Here is a 24327-nt window from a genome sequence, read left to right as displayed (position 1 = left end):
TCAGGTTCCTATCCGCGGAGGCTCCGCTCTAGGCCTCTGCTCACGCCCTCCAGCTTCATTTCCGCCGACGCTGGACAGGTGGAGCGTTTCCTGGGCGTGCGGTCGCCGTGCCTCGTTGACACCCGTCATCCAGCGAAATCTCTCGACATCCCGCATCTTCTCGCGCGGACCTCGTTGTCCTCGCTCTCATCCGGCGCCATTGGTCTCGGCGGCCCGGATGAGTCCATGGTGGGGCTCTGCTCAGCGCCTCGTGTGCACGGGGAGCGGTCCCTAAGGCCCATGCTGCAGTCCTCTTTCCCCCTCAATACCCATCATCAGGAGGGAAACTGAGGCCCGGAGAGAGGCGAGGAGGGGAGCTCCTGCCGAAGATGGGCGCCCGAGCCCAGACCCGGCTCCGGGTTCAGTGCTCCTTCCTCTCCTCCCGGCTTGGACCTCTCGGGATTCGCGTTTCCTGGAGAAAGAGGTTTGTTTGGTCAGCGCGTCGCCGTCGGCCGAACGCTTTCTGAGCAGAACCCGGGCGGGTGGCAGAGCCTCTGTCCTCACAAACACCTTGTGGGGAAGGGCGTAGGGTCCGTAGGGAAAGCGAATGCCCAGCCGTGCGTGTGCCCGAAACCCCCCAATTAGTGTGCTGAGCCCGGTTTGAACCCGGGTCTGAGGGGCCCCAAAGCCCCTGTGATTTTCATTTACTCCGGGACCTCCGATTTTGGGCATTTTAAGCTCCAGAAGTCACTTGTCGGTTGTCTACAAAGTGTTGGGCATTTGCTGTGTCTTTATGACTTTTAACTCATTCTTCCCTCAGTAACTTAAAGGTAAGATTTAAATGCCCTGCTTTACAGACTGGTTGGCTGAGGTTTAAATTCAGGACCCTCCTAGAGCTTCAGGGGGACAGAGTCTGGATTCCTGTAATTGCTTTGCACTAAAACCCCTATTTGCTTTTTCCCTGCCAGGGCCACGGGGGGCTGAGCGGGTCTCTTGTACACAAGATGAAAACTCTCCCTTGGAAGGCTTTGCTGGTTCTGCATCAGCCGGCGCCCTGGTGTCTCCTGATCCACACTCCTGGACGCCCTCCCATTGTCCTTAAGTAAGGATTTCCCATGGGAAAGTGCTGCTGCTTGTGAGCACCTTGAAGACTGTAGTTTTCCCGGCCTGTTCAAGGTCATTGTGTGTTCTGAGAACTGTCCGGCAAAGCCCTTGTGTTAATAGTGTAGATAGAAACCAGGTATAGGAGTTGGGGTGCTGAGTTGGGGGCCAGAAAGACCCAAGTTCAGACCTTGGCCCAGCCACTCATTAGCGATGTGGCTTCAGGTAAGGTACTTCCTTCTGAACTGTAGTTTCTCTAAAGTAGGAGAACCGCAGAAGCTCTGTGAGGGCGGAGACTTTGTATTTTTCTTTGTATTTGAATCCACAGTGCCTGGAGCATGGTAGGTACTTAGTAAATGAGGGAAGAAGGAACAATTTAGGCATTTTTGCTAAAGTTGGTCTTTCTGTGGACTCTTGATGTGGGGAGCTGGAATCTTTATGTGAAGGGGTGGTAGCTCTCGGCATCTGGGGCTCGGCTGGACTGCTTTCTCGCTACTTGGGCAGGTTAGCAGGCTGCTAGCATGGGCCTTTTTTCCTGGCTTGCCTTCTGCCGTTTTTTGCCCCTGCATACGAAAGTGATTGTGGGCTGCCTGTGCCCTGGTCATTGATAGTGCAGGGAGAGGAATCACTGAAAGCGTTTCCCCGTGTTTGGAGGGCCCATTCCTGTCCCTTCCAAACCCTGGAGCTTTCCTACACTTCTTCCTTCTACCACTGTTTGTCTGCCTCCTGGTCCATTTGGTTCATTGAGTGTCCTTTGGTTGCAGCTCAGTGCTGGTTTCTGTGAGGCTCTGAAAAAGAAGCATAGGGTGGGGTCTTACCTCAGGGATTGGTTGTGGAGACACAACTGAGGTCAGCCTTTTTGAGGTCTCTTGTCCAAAAATACTTTCCTGCCTCTCCTGACTGGGTCTCAGGCCTCTATCCCTTGTCTCTCAGTGCTGATCATACCCTCTGGCAATTGTTGGTGTGACTGTCTCTTTGTGTCTCTCTGCTGCAACCTTGAGGGCAGTGCCTGAGTTTTTTTTTTTTTTTTAAATATTCATTTTATTGAGATATATTCACATACCATGCAGTCACACAAAACAAATCATATATTTGATTGTTCACAGTACCATTACATAGTTGTGCATTCATCACCAAAATCAATCCCTGACACCTTCATTACCACACACACAAAAATAGCAACAATATTAAAGTGAAAAAGAGCAATTAAAATAAAAAAGAACACTGGGTGCCTTTATTTGTTTCTTTATTTCCTTCCATTTTTCTACTCATCTATCCATAAGCTAGACAAGGGAGTGTGGTCCTTATAGCTTTCCCAATCCCATTGTCAATGCTCATAAGCTACATTTTTATACAATCGTCTTCAAGATTCATGGGTTCTGGGTTGATAGTTTCAGGTATCTACTGCCAGCTACCCCAATTCATTAGAACGTAAAAAGGGTTGCCTATATTGTGCGTAAGAGTGCCCACCAGAGTGACCTCTCGGCCCCTTTTGGAATCTCTCTGCCACTGAACCTTATTTCATTTCCTATTATTTCCCCCTTTCGGTCAAGAAGATGTTCTCCATCCCACAATGCCAGGTCTACATTCCTCCCCGGGAGTCATATTCCACGTTGCCAGGGAGATTCACTCCTCTGGGTGTCTGATCCCACGTAGGGGAGAGGGCAGTGATTTCACCTTTCAAGTTGGCTTAGCTAGAGAGAGAGGGCCACATCTGAGCAACAAAGAGGCTTTCAGGAGGAGGCTCTTAGGCACAATTATAGGGAGGCCTAGCCTCTCCTTTGCAGCAACAGTCTTCCCAAGGGCAAGTCCTGTGGTAGAGGGCTCAACCCATCAAACCACCAGTCCCCTAAGTCTGTGAGCACATTAGCAACCATCGAGGTGGGGCAGGCCAATACCCCTGCATTCTCCACCAGCTCCTCAAGGGGGCTCTGCATATTTTTTTCCTTTTTTTTTTTAATTTTTTTTTTAAATCAACTGTATAAAAAATTAAAAAAATTTAAAAATTAAAAAAAACATATAATAAAAGAACATTTCAAACAGACCATAACAAGGGAGTAAGAAAAAGACAAATAACTTAAGATAACTACTTTACTTCCAACATGTTCCTACTCTACCCCAAGAAAGTAACTTAATATCGCAACATTTCTGTGAACTTTTTCTACTATACCCATCAGAAATTAACAGACCATAGTCATTCCTGGGCATTCCCAGAACGTTAAATTTACACACGATAGCTTATCTGTTCTTATTGGATTATCGTTCCCCCTTCCTTAATTGCTCTCTATCACTAGTTCACCTACATTCTACATTATAAACCATTTGTTTTACATTTTTCAAAGTTCACATTAGTGGTAGCATATAATATTTCTCTTTTTGTGCCTGGCTTATTTTGCTCAGCATTATGTCTTCAAGGTTCATCCATGTTGTCATATGTTTCACGACATCGTTCTTTCTCACTGCCGCGTAGTATTCCATCATGTATATACCACATTTTATTTATCCACACATCTGTTGAAGGACATTTGGGTTGTTTCCATCTCTTGGCAATCGTGAATAATGCTGCTATGAACATTGAGTGCCTGAGTTCTGTGCCGGGTCAGATAGTTACCAGTTGTAGAACAAATGAAAAACAAAAGATGAGAAAAGGAGATATCTGTTGTAAGGTGACAGGGCTCATCGTATTGTGGCATGTCAAGGGAATCCTTCTGTGCAAAGCAACCAAAGTCCCCCTGCTGGTCTATTATGCATCCAGTTGTGCCCCCTTGACATGGAATGGTTCTGTGGCCCACCAGGGAAGATTTTCTTTTGCATCGTGGTTGGGATGGGACCAAAGCAGAAGTGCAGCTGGACAGGGCTGACATAATTAAGTGAGCCGTGAAACTGGCCCTGACCCAGATAGAGATGAGCCATTCCTGCCCCTAATTGCCCTCTCTGTCCATGCCAGACCCTGTTGTGCCAGTACAACACACTCCCAGACCTGACCCAGGTTCAATGTCCAGTTCATTATACTGCTTAAGGAACACTGCATGTCAGCCAGTGTGTATGTAAGATGAAACTGAGAAGCCATCCCCGCTGTAGATCATGCATGGTCCTCTCCTTAGATGTGCTTTTTGTTACTGAGGCTGGCTGTTGAGGTAATAATCATCTGGGAGCTCTGTGCCATGTGTTCTCCATGTTCTTATCGGGACTTGTGACCAGGTGGCTTCAAGGTTTCTCATCCAGAGCATCTCCTTTATTGCAGAGAAGGCAGCTCAGTGCAGGAAGACCCAAGAGAGGTGTCTCCATCCTGTCAGGAAGCAGCTGGACCATGAGGTTCCTGAGGTAAAGTATGTTCTCTGGGGCTCTGGGGCTTTGCATCCCACAAGGGTACACACGGGATTCTTGAGCATGGTGTAGTTGGGAAAGTAAACACAAGGCCCTTCTGGGGCTATGAAGAGTGCATTTGGTTCCTCTACATGTCTGCTCGGGTCCTGTGTATCTTCCAGGAATCTTTAGATAGGTGTGTCGGCAGTAGAATGTCTTAATTGAAAGCCAGAAGGATTTTGACATCAAATCTACCTGCACCCAGGTCTCGCCCCTTCTAGCTTTGGAATCTCCTGATCTAGATGAGTCCTTCCTCGTCTAGAAAGCATGAATACAATGATGTGATTTTTAGTTATGATTATGTAGTCCCTGTTCCACAATCTTAAAACCCTGACAACTTTGCCTCTCCTGATGGAGCAGGTTACATTTGTGCAGAACACGATGGCAGCTACTGGGTCCTGTGCACTGCTGTGTTGCTTTCCCCAGCTCAGAGTATTTTCTGGGCTTCTGTCATTGATCTCCATTTTCAGCAAGCCCTGTGTCTTTTTCTGCCCCTGCAGGTTGCCTGAGTCCTGGTCATTGCTAATGCAGGTAAAGGAAAAGTTGCAGAGGTTTCCTTGTGTTCAGGGAGATCCATACCTGTTCCTTCCAAATGGGACAGCCTTGGGTGACTGGCAGTGACAAGAGCATGAGGTAGTCAGGGAACTGAGGAAGCTGTCAGCGGTTTCACTTAAGACCCCAGTTCCCAAAGATACTTCTGTTAATGAGCAGAAACAGGTTTCCTGGGCAACTTGTAAGCAGGGTCAGGTGGGCCAATCACATGCTGGCTGCTTCTTCCCTGCAGGAGTGTCATGTGACTGTTGTTGGTGTGCATGAGCGGTGTCCTTGGCTCCAGGAGAGCAGTGTCCTGCCCTGTTGTCTAGAGCTCTGGTTCTATGCAGGCTGTGAGGCTAGAGCTGTTTAGGCCTTATGATGCGGGAAGTGAGAACACAGGTGAAGCCACTTCCCACTGCTCCCACTTTTTCCTCACTCTGGGCCAGCGGGGACACGCCTGGACCCTCTTAATTTCTCCCTCATTTATCAAAGACAGTTTTGCCAGATACAGAATTCTTGAGTGGCAGTTTTTTGTTTTGTTTTTAAATTAAATTCAATTTTATTGAGATATATTCACATACCATACAGTCATCCATGGTGCACAACCAGCTGTCCACAGTACCATCATAGTTGTGCATTCATCACCCCAATCTATTTTTGAACATTTTCCTTACACCAGAAAGAATAAAAACAAGAATAAAAAACAAAAGTGAAAAAGAACACTCAAATCACCACCACCCCCATCCCATCCTATTTCTTTTAGTCTTTGTCCCCATTTCTCCACTCATCCATCCATACACGGGATAAAGGGGGTGAGATCCACAAAGTTTTCACTATCACACTGTCACCCATTGTAACCTACATTATTATACAATCGTCTTCAAGATAGTTTCAGATATTTACTACTAGCTATTCCAATACATTAAAACCTAAAACGGGTTATCCATACAGTGCGTAAGAATGTCCACCAAAGTAACCTTTTGACTCCATTTGAAATCTCTCAGCCAGTGAAACTTTATTCCGTTTCATTTTGCATCCCCCTTTTGGTCAAAAAGATGTTTGAGTGGCAGTTTTTTGCTTTCAGCATCTTGACTGTGTCACACCACTGCCTCCTTGCCTTCATGGTTTTCAATGAGAATTGGGCACTTAATCTTACTGAGGCTTTGTTTTATGTGACACATTGCATCTCTAGTGGCTTTCAGAATTCTCACTTATCTTTGGCTTTCAGCAGTTTGATTATGATGCGCTGTGATGAGGGTCTATTTGGGTCCTGTGTTGGCACTTTTTTGGTGTCTTGTATGTGAATATTCATGTCTTTTGTTAAATTTGGGAAGTATTCAGCCATTATTTCTTTGCATAATCTCTCTGTCCTTTTCTTTCTTTGGAGACTCCCACAATGTGTGTATTGATACGCCTGATGGTGTCTCACAGGGTTCTCAGGCTCTGTTTACTTTTCTTCATTCTCTTTTCTTTCTGAATGATTTCAGTTGTCTTTATCTTCAAGTTCTCTGATTCTTTCTTCTGCCAGCTCCAATCTGCTGTGGAACCCCTGTAGGGAATTTTTAAAAGCTGATATTGTGGTTTTTAGCTTTGCTTAGTTCCTGTTCATAATTTCCATCTCTCTTTTGTTATTCTTTAATGTCATTGTCTGAAATGACCCAGACATTCCACGAACCTGGTTTCTGATGTTTTAATCTTCTCTTTTGCCTAGGCCATCGCTTCCTGTTTCTTTGTATGTTTTGTAATCTTTTGTTGAAACCCGGACATTTTGATCTTTTTATGTGTTATAACTGGAATTTAGACCTAAGCCATCTACTCCTTAAGCTTTTATCCAGCTAGTATTATGACAGCTCTCCTTGAATGCCAGGAACTGACAAAAATTAAAAAGAAGGAAAAACACCTTTCCCAGTCTTTGGAGGTTAACCTGTGCAGGTGCTCTGCTTCAGGGCTTATCCATACAGTGAGTTTAGAGAATAACTCGAGGCCAAAGTGTAGGGACCTCTCCCTGGTCCTTTCTGCACAGTCTCTTGACTTGGGCATGCTCAAGTGGACCTAGGAATTCCCCATTTACTCAGTTCCTAAAGTCCCTTCTTCCCTAGGAAGCAGTTTCCTCACGGTCCCAGGCACTGCACTCTTATGTCTTCAGCAGCAATCCCTTACTCTAGGCAGCACAATTTGACTGCTCTTCCTTAGTGTTCTGTAGGAGAGCTCTGTAAACTGATTTCTACACACAGGGCAAGTTCTGGGAAGGCAAGTCCCTCAGGCCACCACCAGAGTGATCCGGCCAGACATCAGAGCAATCGGGGCAGACATACATGCTCCCAGTATTGCACAGGCTTACTTTGTTCCCTCCAGAACCAGCAGGTGCCACGTGGAGCTGGCAAGGGGCCAGCCAGGGCACCATGAGATCCTGCTGCTTTTAGGTAGCTTTTTTCTCGATTTGGCATTTGCCCTGTTCTGCAGGCTTCTGTTTTCTGGAGTTTTAAGAAAAATGTTGCGGACAGTTCTTATTGCTTTTTCAAAGCTTCTGTTGGGGTCAGAGCCCTGAAGTGTCTCACTCCACCATCTTGATTGGGGCAGGGTCCCCATCACCTTGAAATGCCTCCTGGTACCTGGTATCATCTGGTTTGAGCACCCCTTCTGCCTGGCCCAGTGCAGGTTACTGTGAAACCTAAGAAGACATTGAAGCACCGGGCCCTCCTCAAGGAGTATATTTGCTTCTTGTGGAGGCACAATGGAGATCGCTTTCCTCAGCTTCCTTCCCGGAAGCTTTCTCTGCCTCCCCACCTTCTTGTCCCATGCTCTTAACCTTGCCTGTCAGCACTAATCCCACCCCATGGAAATTGTTGGTGTGCTTGTCTCCTAGCCCTCTTTGCTGTGATCCTCAGGGCAGAGTCTTCTGGTGTCTTTCTTTACTCAGTGACTGCCAGGTGCCTAGTGCTTTCCCTGTGACTGCAGGGGTCTGCTTTGAACCATGATGAGGCGGCTGCTTATTTGTGGCTTCTTGGCTGTAGCAGATGGATCCAATGTGCGCAGAGGGGCTTTGGGAGAGGTGTTGTCATGTAGGAACGTGCTGAACGTGATGAAGGGGAAGGTGAGGAGGAGATGAATGTCCTGCGGGTCCTCAGATACACACAGCACATGCAACCTGGATCACATCCAGCCCCTCTTTGCAGGCCTTTAGGGGCTGCTGCAGAGGAGGAGCTTCCAGGGACCTGTGTGGGTAGAACCCCCCTGGGGCTCTCCCTATGTTGGAATGTCAGTGGCAGCAAGTCATGATGGGTAGTGGTGGCTTTAGGCTTGAGAGACATCCATCCATACCTGACTCTCAGTTCCTTCTCTACCACCCTCTAACTCTGACTTTTTTTTTTTGTTAAAGTACTACTCATGTCATGGTTGGTTAAAATTTATTATAACAAAATTGTAAGTATGCACAGCTAGATCATAATGGAAGAAAAGACATAGATTGAGTCTGGAGGAATCCATGTACAGGCTTCCTTGTTCTTTCCCTCTTATGAGGGGGTCACACAGAGCGTGCTCTCATCAAAAATGCAACGTGTGTGCAATGTTTCTGTCCAGGGAAGCCCATTAGAGACTCAGCACCCAGAGTTGTTTCCCAGGGCTGGTCACGTGGGCACCTTCTGCTTAGAATATATGGAAATTCCAGACTCCCAGGAGGAAAGCGAGTGTTCAGCATAAATCATGTTGCTTGCATAAACAGTCCTAGGCCCAGCCATCCGCCCTGATCAGCTAACTGTTGACTGGGAACACTCGGAGAGCCCAGCCAAGGGCCAGTCTCCAACCTGTTTTGACCCCAAATTTTTTGATCTGGAAAACAAAAGCTCTGAGAGAAGACATTTTTATTGTTATGACTCCATAAACTTTTTTAGTGTTTGTCAGAAGTGTCTTCCTTCTGATTCCCCTTGGTGGTTAGGTTTTATGGCATCTTTGCAGGATGCAGTGGCAGCTGCTGTAGTCCTGTGATCTGCCCAACTTGGCCATTCCCCCAGCACCTGGCATCAGCCTCCCTTCCTTTCTGGCTCTCCCTCTGCCCTTTTCTGCTTCTGCATCCAAAAGTGATCACAGGCTGCCTGTGCTCTGGTCATTGATAGTGCAGAGAGAGGAAGCCTCGTGTTTGTAGCGTCCACCTCGTCCTTCCCTGGAGCTTTCACACACTTCTCAATGCCAGGGGATATCCTGCCTGGGTCTTGAATAGCTTGGCCTCCAGTTTTGAGAAACCAAATGTCTGTGTGCCTTGAGGGGTTTGTTATCCAGCACAGGACTTGATATTATGAGAGATGGCTCAGGATTATAGAGCACCCGTCTTGCCATGGGAGGGAGTATTTTGTTTAAGGAGTCACAGTGAATTACAATGAAGATAAAAGTTATGAATAAATGTAATATGGGGTGCATACAGTGATTTCCATAGAATTTCCAAGGAGCAGCTTTCTGACAGTGGTGTGCCTGGGTAGGTTTTTTTTTTTTTTAATTTTTTTTTTTTTTTATCATCATTTTATTGAGATATATTCACATACCACGCAGTCATACAAAACAAATTGTACTTTCGATTGTTTACAGTACCATTACATAGTTGTACATTCATCACCTAAATCAATCCCTGACACCTTCATTAGCACACACACAAAAATAACAAGAATAATAATTAGAGTGAAAAAGAGCAATTGAAGTAAAAAAGAACACTAGGTACCTTTGTCTGTTTGTTTGCTTCCCCTACTTTTCTACACATCGATCCATAAACTAGACAAAGTGGAGTTTGGTCCTTATGGCATTCCCAATCCCACTGTCACCCCTCATAAGCTACATTTTTATACAACTGTCTTCGAGATTCATGGGTTCTGGGTTGTAGTTTAATAGTTTCAGGTATCCACCACCAGCTACCCCAATTCTTTAGAACCTAAAAAAGGTTGTCTAAAGTGTGCGTAAGAGTGCCCACCAGAGTGATCTCTCGGCTCGTTTTGGAATCTCTCTGCCACTGAAGCTTATTTCATTTCCTTTCACATCCCCCTTTTGGTCAAGAAGATGTTGTCCATCCCACGATGCCGGGTCTACATTCCTCCCCGGGAGTCATATTCCACGTTGCCAGGGAGATTCACTTCCCTGGGTGTCTGATCCCACGTAGGGGGGAGGGCAGTGATTTCACCTTTCAAGTTGGCTCAGCCAGAGAGAGAGGGCCACATCTGAGCAACAAAGAGGCATTCAGGAGGAGACTCTTAGGCACAAACACAGGGAGGCCTAGCCTCTCCTTTGCAGCAACCGTCTTCCCAAGGGTAAAACTTATGGTAGAGGGCTCAACCCATCAAACCACCAGTCCCCCATGTCTGTGGTCATGTTAGCAACCATGTAGGTGGGGTAGGCGAATACCCCTGCATTCTCCACAGGCTCCTCAAGGGGGCACTACATCTTTTTTTTTTTTTTTTTTTTTAACTTTCCCTTCTTTTTTGAAATCAACTGTATGAAAAAAAAAGTTAAAAAGAAAACAAACATACAATAAAAGAACATTTCAAAGAGACCATAGCAAGGGAGTAAGAAAAAGACAACTAACCTAAGATAACTGCTTAACTTCCAACATGTTCCTACTTTACCCCAAGAAAGTTACATACTATAGCAACATTTCAGTGAACTTGTTCCTACTACATCCATCAGAAATTAACAGACCATAGTCATTTCTGGGCATCCCCAGAACGTTAAATAGCTTATCTGTTCTTCTTGGATTATTGTTCCCCCTTCCTTAATTGCTCTCTACTGCTAGTTCCCCTACATTCTACATTATAAACCATTTGTTTTACATTTTTCAAAGTTCACATTAGTGGTAGCATATAATATTTCTCTTTTTGTGCCTGGCTTATTTCGCTCAGCATTATGTCTTCAAGGTTCATCCATCTTGTCATATGTTTCACCAGATCGTTCCTTCTTACTGCCGCGTAGTATTCCGTCGTGTGTATATACCACATTTTATTTATCCACTCATCTGTTGATGGACATTTGGGTTGTTTCCATCTCTTGGCAATTGTGAATAATGCTGCTATGAACATTGGCGTGCAGATATCTGTTCGTGTCACTGCTTTCCGATCTTCCGGGTATATCCCGAGAAGTGCAATCGCTGGATCGAATGGTAGCTCTATCTCTAGTTTTCTAAGGAACTGCCAGACTGACTTCCAGAGTGGCTGAACCATTATACAGTCCCACCAACAATGAATAAGAGTTCCAATTTCTCCACATCCCCTCCAGCATTTGTAGTTTCCTGTTTGTTTAATGGCAGCCATTCTAACCGGTGTTAGATGGTATCTCATTGTGGTCTTAATTTGCATCTCTCTAATAGCTAGTGAAGCTGAACATTTTTTCATGTGTTTCTTGGCCATTTGTATTTCCTCTTCAGAGAACTGTCTTTTCATATCTTTTGCCCATTTTATAATTGGGCTGTCTGTACTATTGTCATTGAGTTGTAGGATTTCCTTGTATATGCAAGATATCAGTCTTTTGTCAGATACATGGTTTCCAAAAATGTTTTCCCATTGAGTTGGCTGCCTCTTTACCTTTTTGAGAAATTCCTTTGAGGTGCAGAAACTTCTAAGCTTGAGGAGTTCCCATTTATCTATTTTCTCTTTTGTTGCTTGTGCTTTGGGTGTAAAGTCTAGGAAGTGGCCTCCTAATACAAGGTCTTGAAGATGTTTTCCTACATTATCTTCTAGGAGTTTAATGGTACTTTCTTTTATATTGAGATCTTTGGTCCATTTTGAGTTAATTTTTGTGTAGGGGGTGAGGTAGGGGTCCTCTTTCATTCTTTTGGATATGGATATCCAACTCTCCCAGCCCCATTTGTTGAAAAGACCATTATGGCTCAGTTCGGTGACTTTGGGGGCCTTATCAAAGATCAGTCGGCCATAGATCTGAGGGTCTATCTCTGAATTCTCAATTCGATTCCATTGATCTATATGTCTATCTTTGTGCCAGTACCATGCTGTTTTGGCAACTGTGGCTTTATAATAAGCTTCAAAGTCAGGGAGTGTAAGTCCTCCCACTTCGTTTTTCTTTTTTAGAGTGTCTTTAGCAATTCGAGGCATCTTCCCTTTCCAAATAAATTTGATAACTAGCTTTTCCAAGTCTGCAAAGTAGGTTGTTGGAATTTTGATTGGGATTGCATTGAATCTGTAGATGAGTTTGGGTAGAATTGACATCTTAATGACATTTAGCCTTCCTATCCATGAACATGGAATATTTTTCCATCTTTTAAGGTCCCCTTCTATTTCTTTTAGTAGAGTTATGTAGTTTTCTTTGTATAGGTCTTTTACATCTTTGGTTAAGTTGATTCCTAGGTACTTGATTTTTTTAGTTGCTATTGAAAATGGTATCTTTTTCTTGAGTGTCTCTTCAGTTTGTTCATTTCTAGCATATAGAAACATTACTGACTTATGTGCATTAATCTTGTATCCCGCTACTTTGCTAAATTTGTTTATTAGCTCTAGTAGGTGTATTGTTGATTTCTCAGGGTTTTCTAGATATAAGATCATATCATCTGCAAACAATGACAGTTTTACTTCTTCTTTTCCAATTTGGATGCCTTTTATTTCTTTGTCTTGCCGGATTGCCCTGGCTAGCACTTCCAGCACAATGTTGAATAACAGTGGTGACAGCGGGCATCCTTGTCTTGTTCCTGATCTTAGAGGGAAGGCTTTCAGTCTCTCACCATTGAGTACTATGCTGGCTGTGGGTTTTTCATATATGCTCTTTATCATGTTGAGGAAGTTTCCTTCAATTCCTACCTTTTGAAGTGTTTTTATCAAAAACGGATGTTGGATTTTGTCAAATGCTTTTTCAGCATCTATTGAGATGATCAATTGATTTTTCCCTTTCGAGTTTTAATGTGTTGTAATACATTGATTGTTTTTCTTATGTTGAACCATCCTTGCATGCCTGGAATGAACCCCACTTGGTCATGGTGTATGATTTTTTTGATGTGTCTTTGGATTCGATTTGCAAGTATTTTGTTGAGGATTTTTGCATCTATATTCATTAGGGAGATTGGCCGGTAGTTTTCCTTTTTTGTAGCATCTTTGCCTGGTTTTGGTATTAGATTGATGTTAGCTTCATAAAATGAGTTAGGTAGTGTTCCATTTTTTTCAATGTTTTGAAAGAGTTTGAGTAAGATTGGTGTCAGTTCTTTCTGGAAAGTTTGGTAGAATTCCCCTGTGAAGCCATCTGGCCCTGGGCATTTATTTGTGGGAAGATTTTTGATGACTGATTGGATCTCTTTGCTTGTGATGGGTTGGTTGAGGTCTTCTATTTCTTCTCTGGTCAGTCTAGGTTGTTTATATGTTTCCAGGAAATTGTCCATTTCTTCTACATTATCCAGTTTGTTGCCATACAGTTGTTCATAATATCCTCTTATAATTTTTTTAATTTCTTCAGGATCTGCAGTTATGTCACCTTTTTCATTCATTATTTTGTTTATATGGGTCTTCTCTCTTTTTGATTTTGTCAGTCTAGCTAGGGGCTTGTCAATCTTGTTGATCTTCTCAAAGAACCAACTTTTGGTGATATTTATCCTTTCTATTGTTTTTTTGTTCTCTATGTCATTTATTTCTGCTTTAATCCTTGTTATTTCTTTTCTTGTACTTGGTTTAGGATTGGTTTGCTGTTCATTTTCTAGCTTCTTCAGTTGATCCATTAGTTCTTTGATTTTGGCTCTTTCTTCCTTTTTAATATATGCGTTTAGTGCTATAAATTTCCCCCTTAGCACTGCTTTTGCTGCATCCCATAGGTTTTGGTATGTTGTGTTCTCATTTTCATTCGTCTCTATATATTTAGCAATTTCTCTTGCTATTTCTTCTTTAACCCACTGATTGTTTAGGAGTGTGTTGTTTAACCTCCAGGTATTTGTGAATTTTCTAAGTCTCTGATGGTTATTGACTTCTAATTGTATTCCATTGTGGTCAGAGAATGTGCTTTGAATAATTTCAATCTTTTTAAATTTATTGAGGCTTGTTTTATGTCCCAGCATATGATCTATTCTGGAGAAAGTTCCGTGAGCACTAGAAAAGTATGTGTATCCTGTTGATTTGGGATGTAATGTCCTGTAGATGTCTGTTAAATCTAATTCATTTATCAGATTGTTTAGGTTTTCAATTTCCTTATTGGTCTTCTGTCTGGTTGATCTATCTATAGGAGAGAGTGATGTGTTGAAGTCTCCCACAATTATTGTGGACACATCAATTGCTTCCTTTAGTTTTGCCAATGTTTCTCTCATGTATTTTGTGGCACCTTGATTGGGTGCATAGACATTTACGATTGTTATTTCTTCTTGCTGAATTGCCCCTTTTATTAGTATGTAGTGGCCTTCTTTGTCTCTCAAAACATCCCTGCATTTGAAGTCTATTTTATCTGAGATTAATATTGCTACACCTGCTTTCTTTTGGCTGTAGCTTGCATGAAATATTTTTTTCCATCCTTTCACTTTCAGTTTCTTTGTGTCCCTGTGTCTAAGATGAGTCTCTTGTATGCAACATATTGATGGTTCATTTTTTTTGATCCATTCTGCGAATCTATATCTTTTAATTGGGGAGTTTAATCCATTTACATTCAACGTTAAAACCGTGAAGGCATTTCTTGAATCGGCCATCTTATCCTTTGGATTATGTTTGCCATATTTTTCCCTCTCTCTATTAATATCCTTTATTGTACCCATACCGAATCTCTTTAGTACTGAACCTTTCTCCAAGTCTCTCTGTCCTGTCTTTGTTTCTCTGTCTGTAGGGCTCCCTTTAGTATCTCCAGTAGGGCAGGTCTCTTGTTAGCAAATTCTCTCAGCATTTCTTTGTCTGTGAAAAATTTAAGCTCTCCCTCAAATTTGAAGGAGAGCTTTGCTGGATAGAGTATTCTTGGCTGGAAATTCCTCTCACTCAGAATTTTAAATATATCGTGCCATTGCCTTCTCGCCTCCATGGTGGCTGCTGAGTAGTCACTACTTAGTCTTATGCTGTTTCCTTTGTATGTGGTGAATTGCTTTTCTCTTGCTGCTTTCAGAACTTGCTCCTTCTCTTCTATGTTTGACAGTGTGATCAGTATATGTCTCGGAGTGGGTTTTTTTGGATTTATTCTATTTGGAGTTCGCTGAGCATTTATGATTTGTGTATTTATGTTGTTTAGAAGATTTGGGAAGTTTTCCCCAACAATTTCTTTGAATACTCTTCCTAGACCTTTACCCTTTTCTTCCCCTTCTGGGACACCAATGAGTCTTATATTCGGACGTTTCATATTATCTATCATATCCCTGAGGTCCATTTCGAGTTTTTCAATTTTTTTCCCCATTCTTTCTTTTATGTTTTCATTTTCCATTCTGTCATCTTCCAGGTCACTGATTCGTTGTTCAACTTCCTCTAGTCTTGTACTATGAGTGTCCAGAATCGTTTTAATTTGGTCAGCAGTTTCTTTAATTTCCATAAGATCATCCATTTTTTTATTTAGTCTTGCAATGTCTTCTTTATGCTCTTCTAGGGTCTTCTTGATTTCCTTCATATCCCGTACTAGGGTCTCATTGTTCATCTTTAGTTCTTTGAGTAGCTGCTCTAGGTGTGTCTCTTCTGGTCTTTTGATTTGGGTGCTTGGGCTTGGGTTATCCATATCGTCTGGTTTTTTCATATGCTTTATAATTTTCTGTTGTTTTTGGCCTCGTGGCATTTGCTGACCTTGATAGGGTTCTTTTAGGGTTTGTAGACCAGTTGAAGTCCTTATCTCTAATTTATCAGATCTACAGCTTCGTGGAGTACACTTTCTCTAACTAACCAGCAGGTGGCGTCCACGAGCCACCTGTTCTCCACAAGCCAGATCTCCCCTGCTTAGCCTTTTTGGTGAGTGGGGGAGTGAGTCTTGTGGGGCCCAATTGGTGTCCCAAGCTTGCGTGTGTAGTTGGTGTTGCCTGCCCTGTATGTGGGGCGTGTTTCTGGGCAGTCGGGGAGGGGGGGTGGCCCTAACAATCAAATCTCCCGGATGATCCTAGAGTTTTAAAGCTACTGCAATAGTCTAATCCTTCAGTTCAGTCCTGCCACAGTTTGTCTCTGCCACTGACCCACAAGTCTTTGGTATTGGCGTATGGCTCCTGAGACTTGCAAGTGGGCCCCTCTTCCAGGCTGTGCACCCCCGGTCCTCTGTTGAGGGATGACTGTGCTATGTCACAGGTGAGTGCCGTCCCCCCAGGGCAGTTCTGGGCTGCTGGGCTGTGTTGGGAGGCTCCCAGTCTGCTCAAATGATGGCTGAATGGGGCTCTGTTAATTCACACTGCTCCCCCTTCCCAGCTCTGGGACATTCAGCTGAGGTTGCAGGGAAGGCTAATGTCCACGCCCAGTTTTGTGGTGTGTGCCTGTTATTTGAAGCACTTCCGTCACACTGGGTTGTCTGGGGCAGCTCTGGGCTATGGGGCTGGCGATGGGCAGGAGTGTTTCCTGTCCACCAGGATGGTGGCTGTGAGCGGACACCCCCCTTTTCTTGGGAAGTTGTGTTGTTTAGTGAATTTTCTCAGCCACTGGATTATTGCCTTTTGTCTCAGAGCTCTCTTAGTTCTGCTCTTGACTTGACGTGCCCAAATTTCAATTCTTTGAAGCTTTCTGTATTGAGCTTCTTAGAGTAATTGTTTTAGAAAAAGCAAAAAGGATTTAAAAAAAAAAAAAAAAAAAAAAAAAACGGTCCTCCTCAGAGATTTAATGGGTTATTGAAATGCTAATAGACAAAGCAACCAGGGCCATTAAGGAAAGGTGCCCAGGGCAGAGAGATCAGCCTTGCTTCGGGATTTGCATATGCGCCTCAAGGCCTGATCTCCGCCCTTCCCCTTTCTGTGCTCACCAGAACTCCAAAAATCCTCTGCTTTTATTTTGGAGTTTTTCGTGTTGTTTTTGTTCTATGCCTGTCTCCTCTCTGCTGGGCTGGCTGCTCTCAGAGTCTCTGGTGTCTGGCCTCAGTCTATCTATGGTTGGAGTTTGAATCAGTAGAATGAGTTTCCGGTAAGAGCAGCCACTGCAATTCTCCCTTCTCCTTCCTGGAGCTGACAGCCCCTCCTCCCCCGGGACTGAGCCTGGCAGGGAGGGGCGCGGGTCCCCTGGCCGCAAAAACTTACAGATTTCGCTGATCTCAGCAGTTCCACGTTTTCATGAGTGTTGTATGAAGTATGCCCAAAGACAGATTGCTCTGTGGTGTCCAGTCCACGCAGTTCCTGGCTTTTTACCTACTTTCCTGGAGGAGTAACTAAAACATACAGCTCACCAGTCTGCCATCTTGCCCCGCCCCTGGGTAGGTTTTTAAAGGACTTGAATAGGAAGGCTGGTGGGAACATGTTCCAGGGAGAGGGAGGACCCTGGGGGAGACCTTGAGGCTGGGTGGATGGAGGGGTACATGTGGTTAGAAGAAACGGGATGGGATAGCATCTGTACATATCAGTGGTCTGAAATAGATGATCGTTAAGTGTGTGTTGGTAAGAGAGAAGAAAGGGAAGGTACTTGTGGTTGCAAAAGGAGGGCATGTAAAACAAATTTCTGAGATGTAAAACTAATTTCTTTGCTTCTGAGCCTGCAAGGGCTCCTGAGTTTTGCCTGCTCCTCCGGCCCTTTGATGTGTATGTTGGTGTCACTCATTGGCCAGTGTTCCCAGCCCTTCATTCCTCTGCCATGTCCTTTGGGGGCTCCCCTTGGAAAGACTGGGTTTTCAGGTCACCCTGGAGGTTGGAATTGAAAGATGAAGAATGAAACTAGAGCGGGAGGATTAAAGAGAAGTCCTTGATAAAACCACCTTCAAGTTCCCTCCACCCCCTTCCAAATAGAGGTTTTTTTTTCTCTTGATCATCTTTGGTTGTTGAATATGTTATGGGAAATGACATATGTGGTTGTTTGTCAGTGTGGGATCACAGTCCTGTGTGCCTAGGACTCCGTGTGCTGTGTCTTCAAGAACAAACGGGACCATGATGCTTTTAAGGTAGGAATCCTGGGTGCTTCTCTAAAGCACCAATATTCAGGCTGTAAAGCCAAGGTCATGAGAGGGAAGGTGAAGGCTACTTCCCATTGCTTGCCTCCCCCACTGGGGCCATCAGGGACATGTGGAACCCCTATTTAAAAAAAAAAATTTTTTTTTAATTTCTTGTTTTCACAATTCTGGAAACATAATAGGTGTTCTGAGAGCTTGAGTTCTGAGAGCTTTCTGGGGATGTCATGTATCCCTCATGTTGATCTGGGTCGGCAGCAGCTTGTTGAAACAGAAAGAAGGCTGATTTTGGAATCAGGCTAATTAGCTGAACGATTTTCTTTCTGCCTTCATAGGAATACTTGTTACAAAGTTATTTATGGTATTATCACATTCTCAGACTTCCTGACCCAATGAGTTCTCAATATTTTCGCAAAAGTTATCTTCCTGTCATTCTCTTAGCAGGGAAACATTAAAACAGTAGTTCTCAAAGTGTAGTGTCTGGACCAGCATTAACAGGCAACTTGTAATAAATGCAAGTTTGAGAAGCACTGTTGTGCCGGTTTGAATGTATTATGTCCCCCAAAATGCCATTTTCTTTGATGTAATCTTGTATGGGCAGACTTATCAGTGTTGATTAGATTGTAATTCTTTGAATGTTTCGGTGGAGATGCGTCCCACCCAACTATGGGTGATGACTCTTTGGATAATTTCCATGGAGATGTTACCCTATCATTTCAGGGTGGGTCTAAATTAAATCACTGGAGCCATATAAATGAGCTGACCAACAGAAGAAACTCAGTGCAGCTGAGAGTGACATTTTGAAGAGGAGCTACAGCCAAAAGGGATACTTTGAAGAATGCCCAGAAGCTGAGAGAGTAGCTGCAGATGAGAAACAGTTTGAAGATGGCCATTGAAAGCAGCCTTTTGCTCTGGAGGAACTAAGAGAGGACAAATGCCCCAAGAGCTACTGGGAGTGACATTTTTGAGGAACTGCAGCCTAGAGAGGAACGTCCTGGGAGAAAGCCATTTTGAAACCAGAACTTACAGCAGATGCCAGCTACTTGCCTTCCCAGCTAACAGAGGTTTTCTGGACGCCATTGGCCATCCTCCAGTAAAGGTACCTGATTGTTGATACGTTACCTTGGACGCTTTATGGGACTGTAACTGTGTAACCAAATAAACCCCCTTTATAAAAGCCAGTCCATTTCTGGTGTTTTGCATTCTGGCAGCATTAGCAAACTAGAACAACTATGTTAAGAATTTTTGTGAGAATCAGAGGTAACTGCTGGAAAAATAGATTGTGAGTCTGGTCACTGACTTGTTCTCTTATATCCCAGCTGGGCCATTTCCTAGTCTGCTGGCAGTGGCCTCCTTTCTTGGCTCGCTCACTGCCCTTTCTTCACCTGCTTTCGAAAGTGATCATGGGCTGCCTGTGCCCTGGTCATTGATAGTGCAGGGAGAGGAATTGCTGAAAGCATTTCCCCGTGTTTGGAGGGCCCATTCCTGTCCTTTACAAACCCTGGAGCTTTCACACATGTCGTTTTTCCCAGTTTTAAAAAATATATAAATAAGTAAATATATAACCTAAAATTTCCTATTTTAAAAATTTTTAAATGTTCATTTCAGTGGCATTAATTAATTTACAATGTTTTGTTACCATACCCCCCATCTATTACCAAAACTTTTTTCATCACCCAAAACAGAAACCCAGTACCCATTAGGCAATAATTCCCCATTCCCCTAACTCCCCAATCCTCAGCAGTCTCCAGTCCACTTTCTGTCACTATGAATTTGCTTATTCTAGTTATGTCACATATGTGGAATCATATAATACTCGTCCTTTTGTGTCTGGCTTATTTCACTCAACATGATGTCTTTAAGGTTCATCCATGAAGTCGCATACATCAGAATGTCATTCCTTTTTATAGCTGACTAATATTCCATTGTATGTATGCACATTGTTTATCCATTCATTTGTCAGTGGACATTTGCGTTTCTACCTTTTGACTATTCTGCATAGTGCTGCTAGAAACATTGAAGTACAAGTATCTGCTCAAGTCCCTACTTTTAGTTCTTTGGGGTATATACCTAAGAGTGGTTCCCACCAACTGTTGTTACCTCCTGGTTCCTGGTATTGTATGGTTTGAGTGCCCCTTCTGACCAGCATGGTGCAGGGCTCTGAGGCCTAAGGAAGGGCTGTGGCAGCATGGGGCCCTGCCTCAGCGAGTTTCTGGGCCTCTTGGAAGCTTTCTCTGCCTCCCCTACCTCCCTGTTGCATCTGTTCCCATGCCTCTGAGAAATTATTGGCTTGCTCATCATTCCTGTTCTGCTGTGATCTGCTTGAGGGTGGTGCCTCTGCCTTTCTATCTATCTGGTGCCTGGCAGTAGCAACTGGACAGAGAGAAAATGAGGAGAGACGATTTATTGTAAGGTGATAGGACTCATCACATTGTGGAGTGTCTGAGGACTCTGGTCTGGTTCCCCAGTCGTCTTCCTTCTACATTCAGGTCTCTCATATTTGAGAATGGGCTGCTTTTTCACCAGATGTTTTAGTTCTCATCTCTTGATGTGGGGATAGTGTGAGAATAATATATTTGAATCACCTGGTATTTAATAGCCATTTAATAAATCTGAGGTTTTCCCTTTTCCTTCAAACCTGTCCTCCTTCCCCTTTTGCATGAGAGGCTTGTCCTGTCCCACAGCCCTGGTCCTGGGATTCTTCAGTTCAGCCAGGCAGGTGGATTTTGTGCACACTGGTGAGCTGTTTGAAGACAGTTTATCTGCCTCCCACCCCAGACCTGTTAATCCAAGCATCTGGATGTAGAGTCCTGTGGATTGAGTTAGGGTTCACTTGTCATGTAACATCCTCAGACATTAATTACGTTTTTTTTTTTTTTTTTTTTTTTTTTTTCATTTATCTTTCAAATGGGCTTGGTAGTCTTGATTTTCAAAGAGCTAGACAAGACTAACAGGTCTTGTCGGAAGTTGACAATTTGATGAGATAGCTAGTGAGGATGGTGATTGTTTTAGTTTCTTAGGCTGCTGAAAGCAGATACCATGAAATGGATTGACTTAACTATGGGAATTTATTAGCTTACACTTTTGAGGCTGAGAAAAATGTCCAAATCAAGGCATCAGGATGATGCTTTTTTCCCAAAGAATGGCTGCTGGCGATCTGTGACTCCTCTGCTACATGGTGAGGCACGTGGCGGTGTCTGCTGGTCTCTTCCTTCTCTTTTGGGTTTTATTGCTTTCAACTTCTTGCTTCTGTGGCTTTCTTGCTCCTCCTCTGTATTCACTCTGTTTATAAAGGACTCCATAAGAGGATTAAGAGCCATTCTGAATGAGGTGGGTCACACCTTAACTCCACACCTACAGAAATGGATTAAATTTAGAAACGTGCCTTTCTGAGGTTACATACAACTTCAAACCACCACATGGTCCATACATGGATGAACCTAGAAGACATCATGTTGAGTGAAATAAGCCAGACACAAAAGGACAAGTATTGTATAGTCTCACTGATAAGAGTAAGTAACTTCATAGAGTCAGAAACTAGAATATAGGTTACCAGGGACCAGGATGAGGGTAGGGAATGGGGAGTTCATGCTTAAATTATAGAGTTTCTATTTGGCTGATGGGAAAGTTTTGGTAATAGATGGAGGTGATGGCAGCACAACATTGTGAATGTAGTTAATGCACTGAATTATATATTTGAATGCAGTTAAAAGGGGAAATTTTAGGTTGTATATGTATTATTAGAATAAAAAATTTTTTTAAAACCCATATGACTGTACAACACAAACATGGAACCCTAACTATAGTTACTAGCACAAATTAAAAGTTCTTTTATTAGTTGTCTCAAATGTACCACACTAAAGCAAGGTGTTAAAAATAGGGTGGTATTTGGGAATTCTATTTTAGGCATGATTTTTCTATAAACCTACAACTTATTTAATTTAAAAAAAAAAAGGGAAGTATTTGCTCAAGTTGAAATACAAGATGAAATACTCCTTATGATTGTGACTACCTTTCTGATGATTGTTTGGGACATTCTATGTGCAGATATATTCCAGATCTCGGTGGGACCAAAGGGGTCTAAATTTGTTTGAGAAGCAATTGACATACCCTTGACTAAAATATGTTAATCCCTTATTCAATCTGACAGAATGGAATGTCCTCCCACTTAAAATAAAAAATGTGTTTAATCTAGAGAAAAGAAAAAGATGGATGCAGTGGAATCTCAGTGTCAGAAGCTTCTGGCAGGGTGTTGCTGAGCTGTCTTCTTGTGGAGTACTTGTGCCCTGATTGTGAGTAACTTGAATGAAAATCCTGTATTGTAAAAACTGGACTTTTAAGATGTGTGCCCCGCCCCCCCTTTCTTTTCTGGGAATATTTAGAGTGCTTAATGAGAGTAGTTTGGGGTGCATAAACTGGGAGCTTTAGACATGGTTGATTGGGACCCTTTGACGTCAGCTTGGAGAGGAGAACATGTGGTAGATACTAAATTCTCATCTGCTTCCTTGCCCTCCAGGTCTCAGCCTTAGATCTGGAGATTGTTGAAGAAAGTCCGAGGCCATGGAGTCAGTGACCCTCAGGATAACGTGGGATCTGGGTTTGCCTGATATTTCTCACCATGGTGAGTTAATGCCAGGGGCAGGGGGCCCACAGTCAGAAGCTAAACTGGTTTGTGTTTATGCAGGTGGGAACCCCAAACCATTGGTCTCATCTTTCCCTCTCTTTTCAGATTCCTGGTGGTGTTTGTGGAAACCAGAGAGGCACAGAGTGGAGATTGAGGCTGCCAGATGAAGCATCACCAGGGCTCTCTCCTGCTGGCTCAGAGCATCATGAAACAACTGTCATTCTGCACAAGAGATCAGAGAAAAAGTGCTGAGGCTGTGGGCTTGGGGTCCAGACATTGGAGATACTACAGCTGGTTCTGGATTGGGACAACAGTGCCCCAGAGGGACAGTCTTGTGTCCCTCTGCCCACACCTACAATGCCTTTTTAATAAGCAAGAGTTTCTCTCTTGGATTTGTAGCCCTTTTCATCATTGTCCTCTCCTCCTGTCCATTCAATAAACAGACTTGCTTTTTGAATCAGTAACAACCCATGTGCCAGTAAGGCTGGTTATAGAGAAAGTGGGTCACAGACCAGTTCTTGTTTTCCCTCCTTGAGATTTTCTGGGGCTTGGCACATAGGATATGACTAGAGACATCCAGTTAGGATTAGGAGGATAACAAGTGATGGCAGTTAGCTCAGATTTGGGACCATGAGTGTGGAGAAACATGGGGGGCAGGGCTTGGAAGGGTGGCTGATAAGGTGAACTTGTGAGTCAGGCCAATTATTGAGGAAGGTTGCAGTATGCCTGAATTCTGGCAGCAGGTGACCAACTGTTCTGGTTTGCCTGGAACTGAGGGTTTCCCAGGACATGGGACTTTTCAGTGCTAAAACCAGGAAAGTCCTGGGCAAATTGGGATGAGTTGGTCAGCCTATCTGGGAGGTAAAATACATGGTGTCAACTTGAGAAGATGGGTTTTTGAGTAGAAGTGAGAGGAGGGGTGTGAACATAGAGCAGCCGTCATTAGTGGAACTTGGGGGAATATATGCGTAGGGAAATGTATTGGGCAGGGTTTCTGTTAAGGATGTGGGTTTTTGAAGATAATGGTATAAAATCAGTAATTGCAGCAAAAGCAATGATGTGCTAAGGATGTGTGTGCAGGAACTCTTTAATCCCTACTTTACAGATGGAGGGGCCTGCATAGGGGAAGTACATCCCAAAGGCCATAATTGAATGGTGGAGTTAAATCGAAATCATCTTGGCTGGGGCTGAGGCAGAACTCAGGCTCTCAAGCCTACCTTGATGAGTTTGGCACTTTGATGGTCTCCTGCCTGGGGTAGGCATTCTTGATGACTGAAATGTTCCACTATGCCAGCCAGTTTCCTACAAGAGCATCCTCTGACCTCTTACCCATTTCTAGTCAACTGGTTGTGGCTCTCAGAAGAGGTGCCAAGAGAAGTCAGCTGTGACTGATTATTAATGTCTGCTGGTGTGGAGTGGGAAGCAGCAGGAAAAAAAGCCAGTGTTTAACAGGGCTGCGTGGAGACACCAGGCGTTTTTGACCTGGCAGCACATCACCATGTTTGGCCTCTGTTCTGTTCTGGCTGAGGCAGGAGCCATCGCAGGTCTTCAGGGCCTGAGGAAACCCAAGAAGAGCATTACCACCAACATGGCCCAGGAACCAGAATTAAGGTCAAGGAAGCCTGCACTGGGAAACCGGCACCTGGCACTGCAGGGCCTGTGAAGCAGCTGGTGGGAGAGTACAGAGCAAAACTGAGGGGGGATTGCAGAGCTGGACAGAAGGTTCTTTCACAAAGCATTCG

General features: G+C 43.8%; 2 long non-coding RNA genes and 3 other non-coding genes across 5 annotated transcripts; all 5 read left to right on the top strand.

Moving 5' to 3' along the window:
- The first annotated feature begins 95 nt into the window (after positions 1-95).
- Positions 96-18734, top strand: LOC119515498. Its single transcript, XR_005213062.1, has 5 exons — positions 96-463; positions 948-1081; positions 4325-4404; positions 17878-17955; positions 18682-18734. It is a non-coding gene; the product is annotated as an uncharacterized LOC119515498 (long non-coding RNA).
- LOC119516229 lies at positions 1642-1775 on the top strand. Its single transcript, XR_005213238.1, has one exon. It is a non-coding gene; the product is annotated as a small nucleolar RNA SNORA71 (small nucleolar RNA).
- On the top strand, positions 9043-9155 carry LOC119516233. Its single transcript, XR_005213242.1, has one exon. It is a non-coding gene; the product is annotated as a small nucleolar RNA SNORA71 (small nucleolar RNA).
- Positions 18735-18998: 264 nt separating the features above from the next.
- On the top strand, positions 18999-23049 carry LOC119515609. Its single transcript, XR_005213098.1, has 4 exons — positions 18999-19060; positions 22157-22253; positions 22478-22582; positions 22691-23049. It is a non-coding gene; the product is annotated as an uncharacterized LOC119515609 (long non-coding RNA).
- Positions 19345-19478, top strand: LOC119516228. The gene has a single exon (XR_005213237.1). It is a non-coding gene; the product is annotated as a small nucleolar RNA SNORA71 (small nucleolar RNA).
- Positions 23050-24327: the final 1278 nt, after the last annotated feature.

The sequence above is a fragment of the Choloepus didactylus genome, chromosome 19, assembly GCF_015220235.1.
Source record: "Choloepus didactylus isolate mChoDid1 chromosome 19, mChoDid1.pri, whole genome shotgun sequence".
Classification (NCBI taxonomy): domain Eukaryota; kingdom Metazoa; phylum Chordata; class Mammalia; order Pilosa; family Megalonychidae; genus Choloepus; species Choloepus didactylus.
Note: the sequence above shows the minus strand (reverse complement) of the source record. Positions and strands in the feature narration are given on the sequence as shown.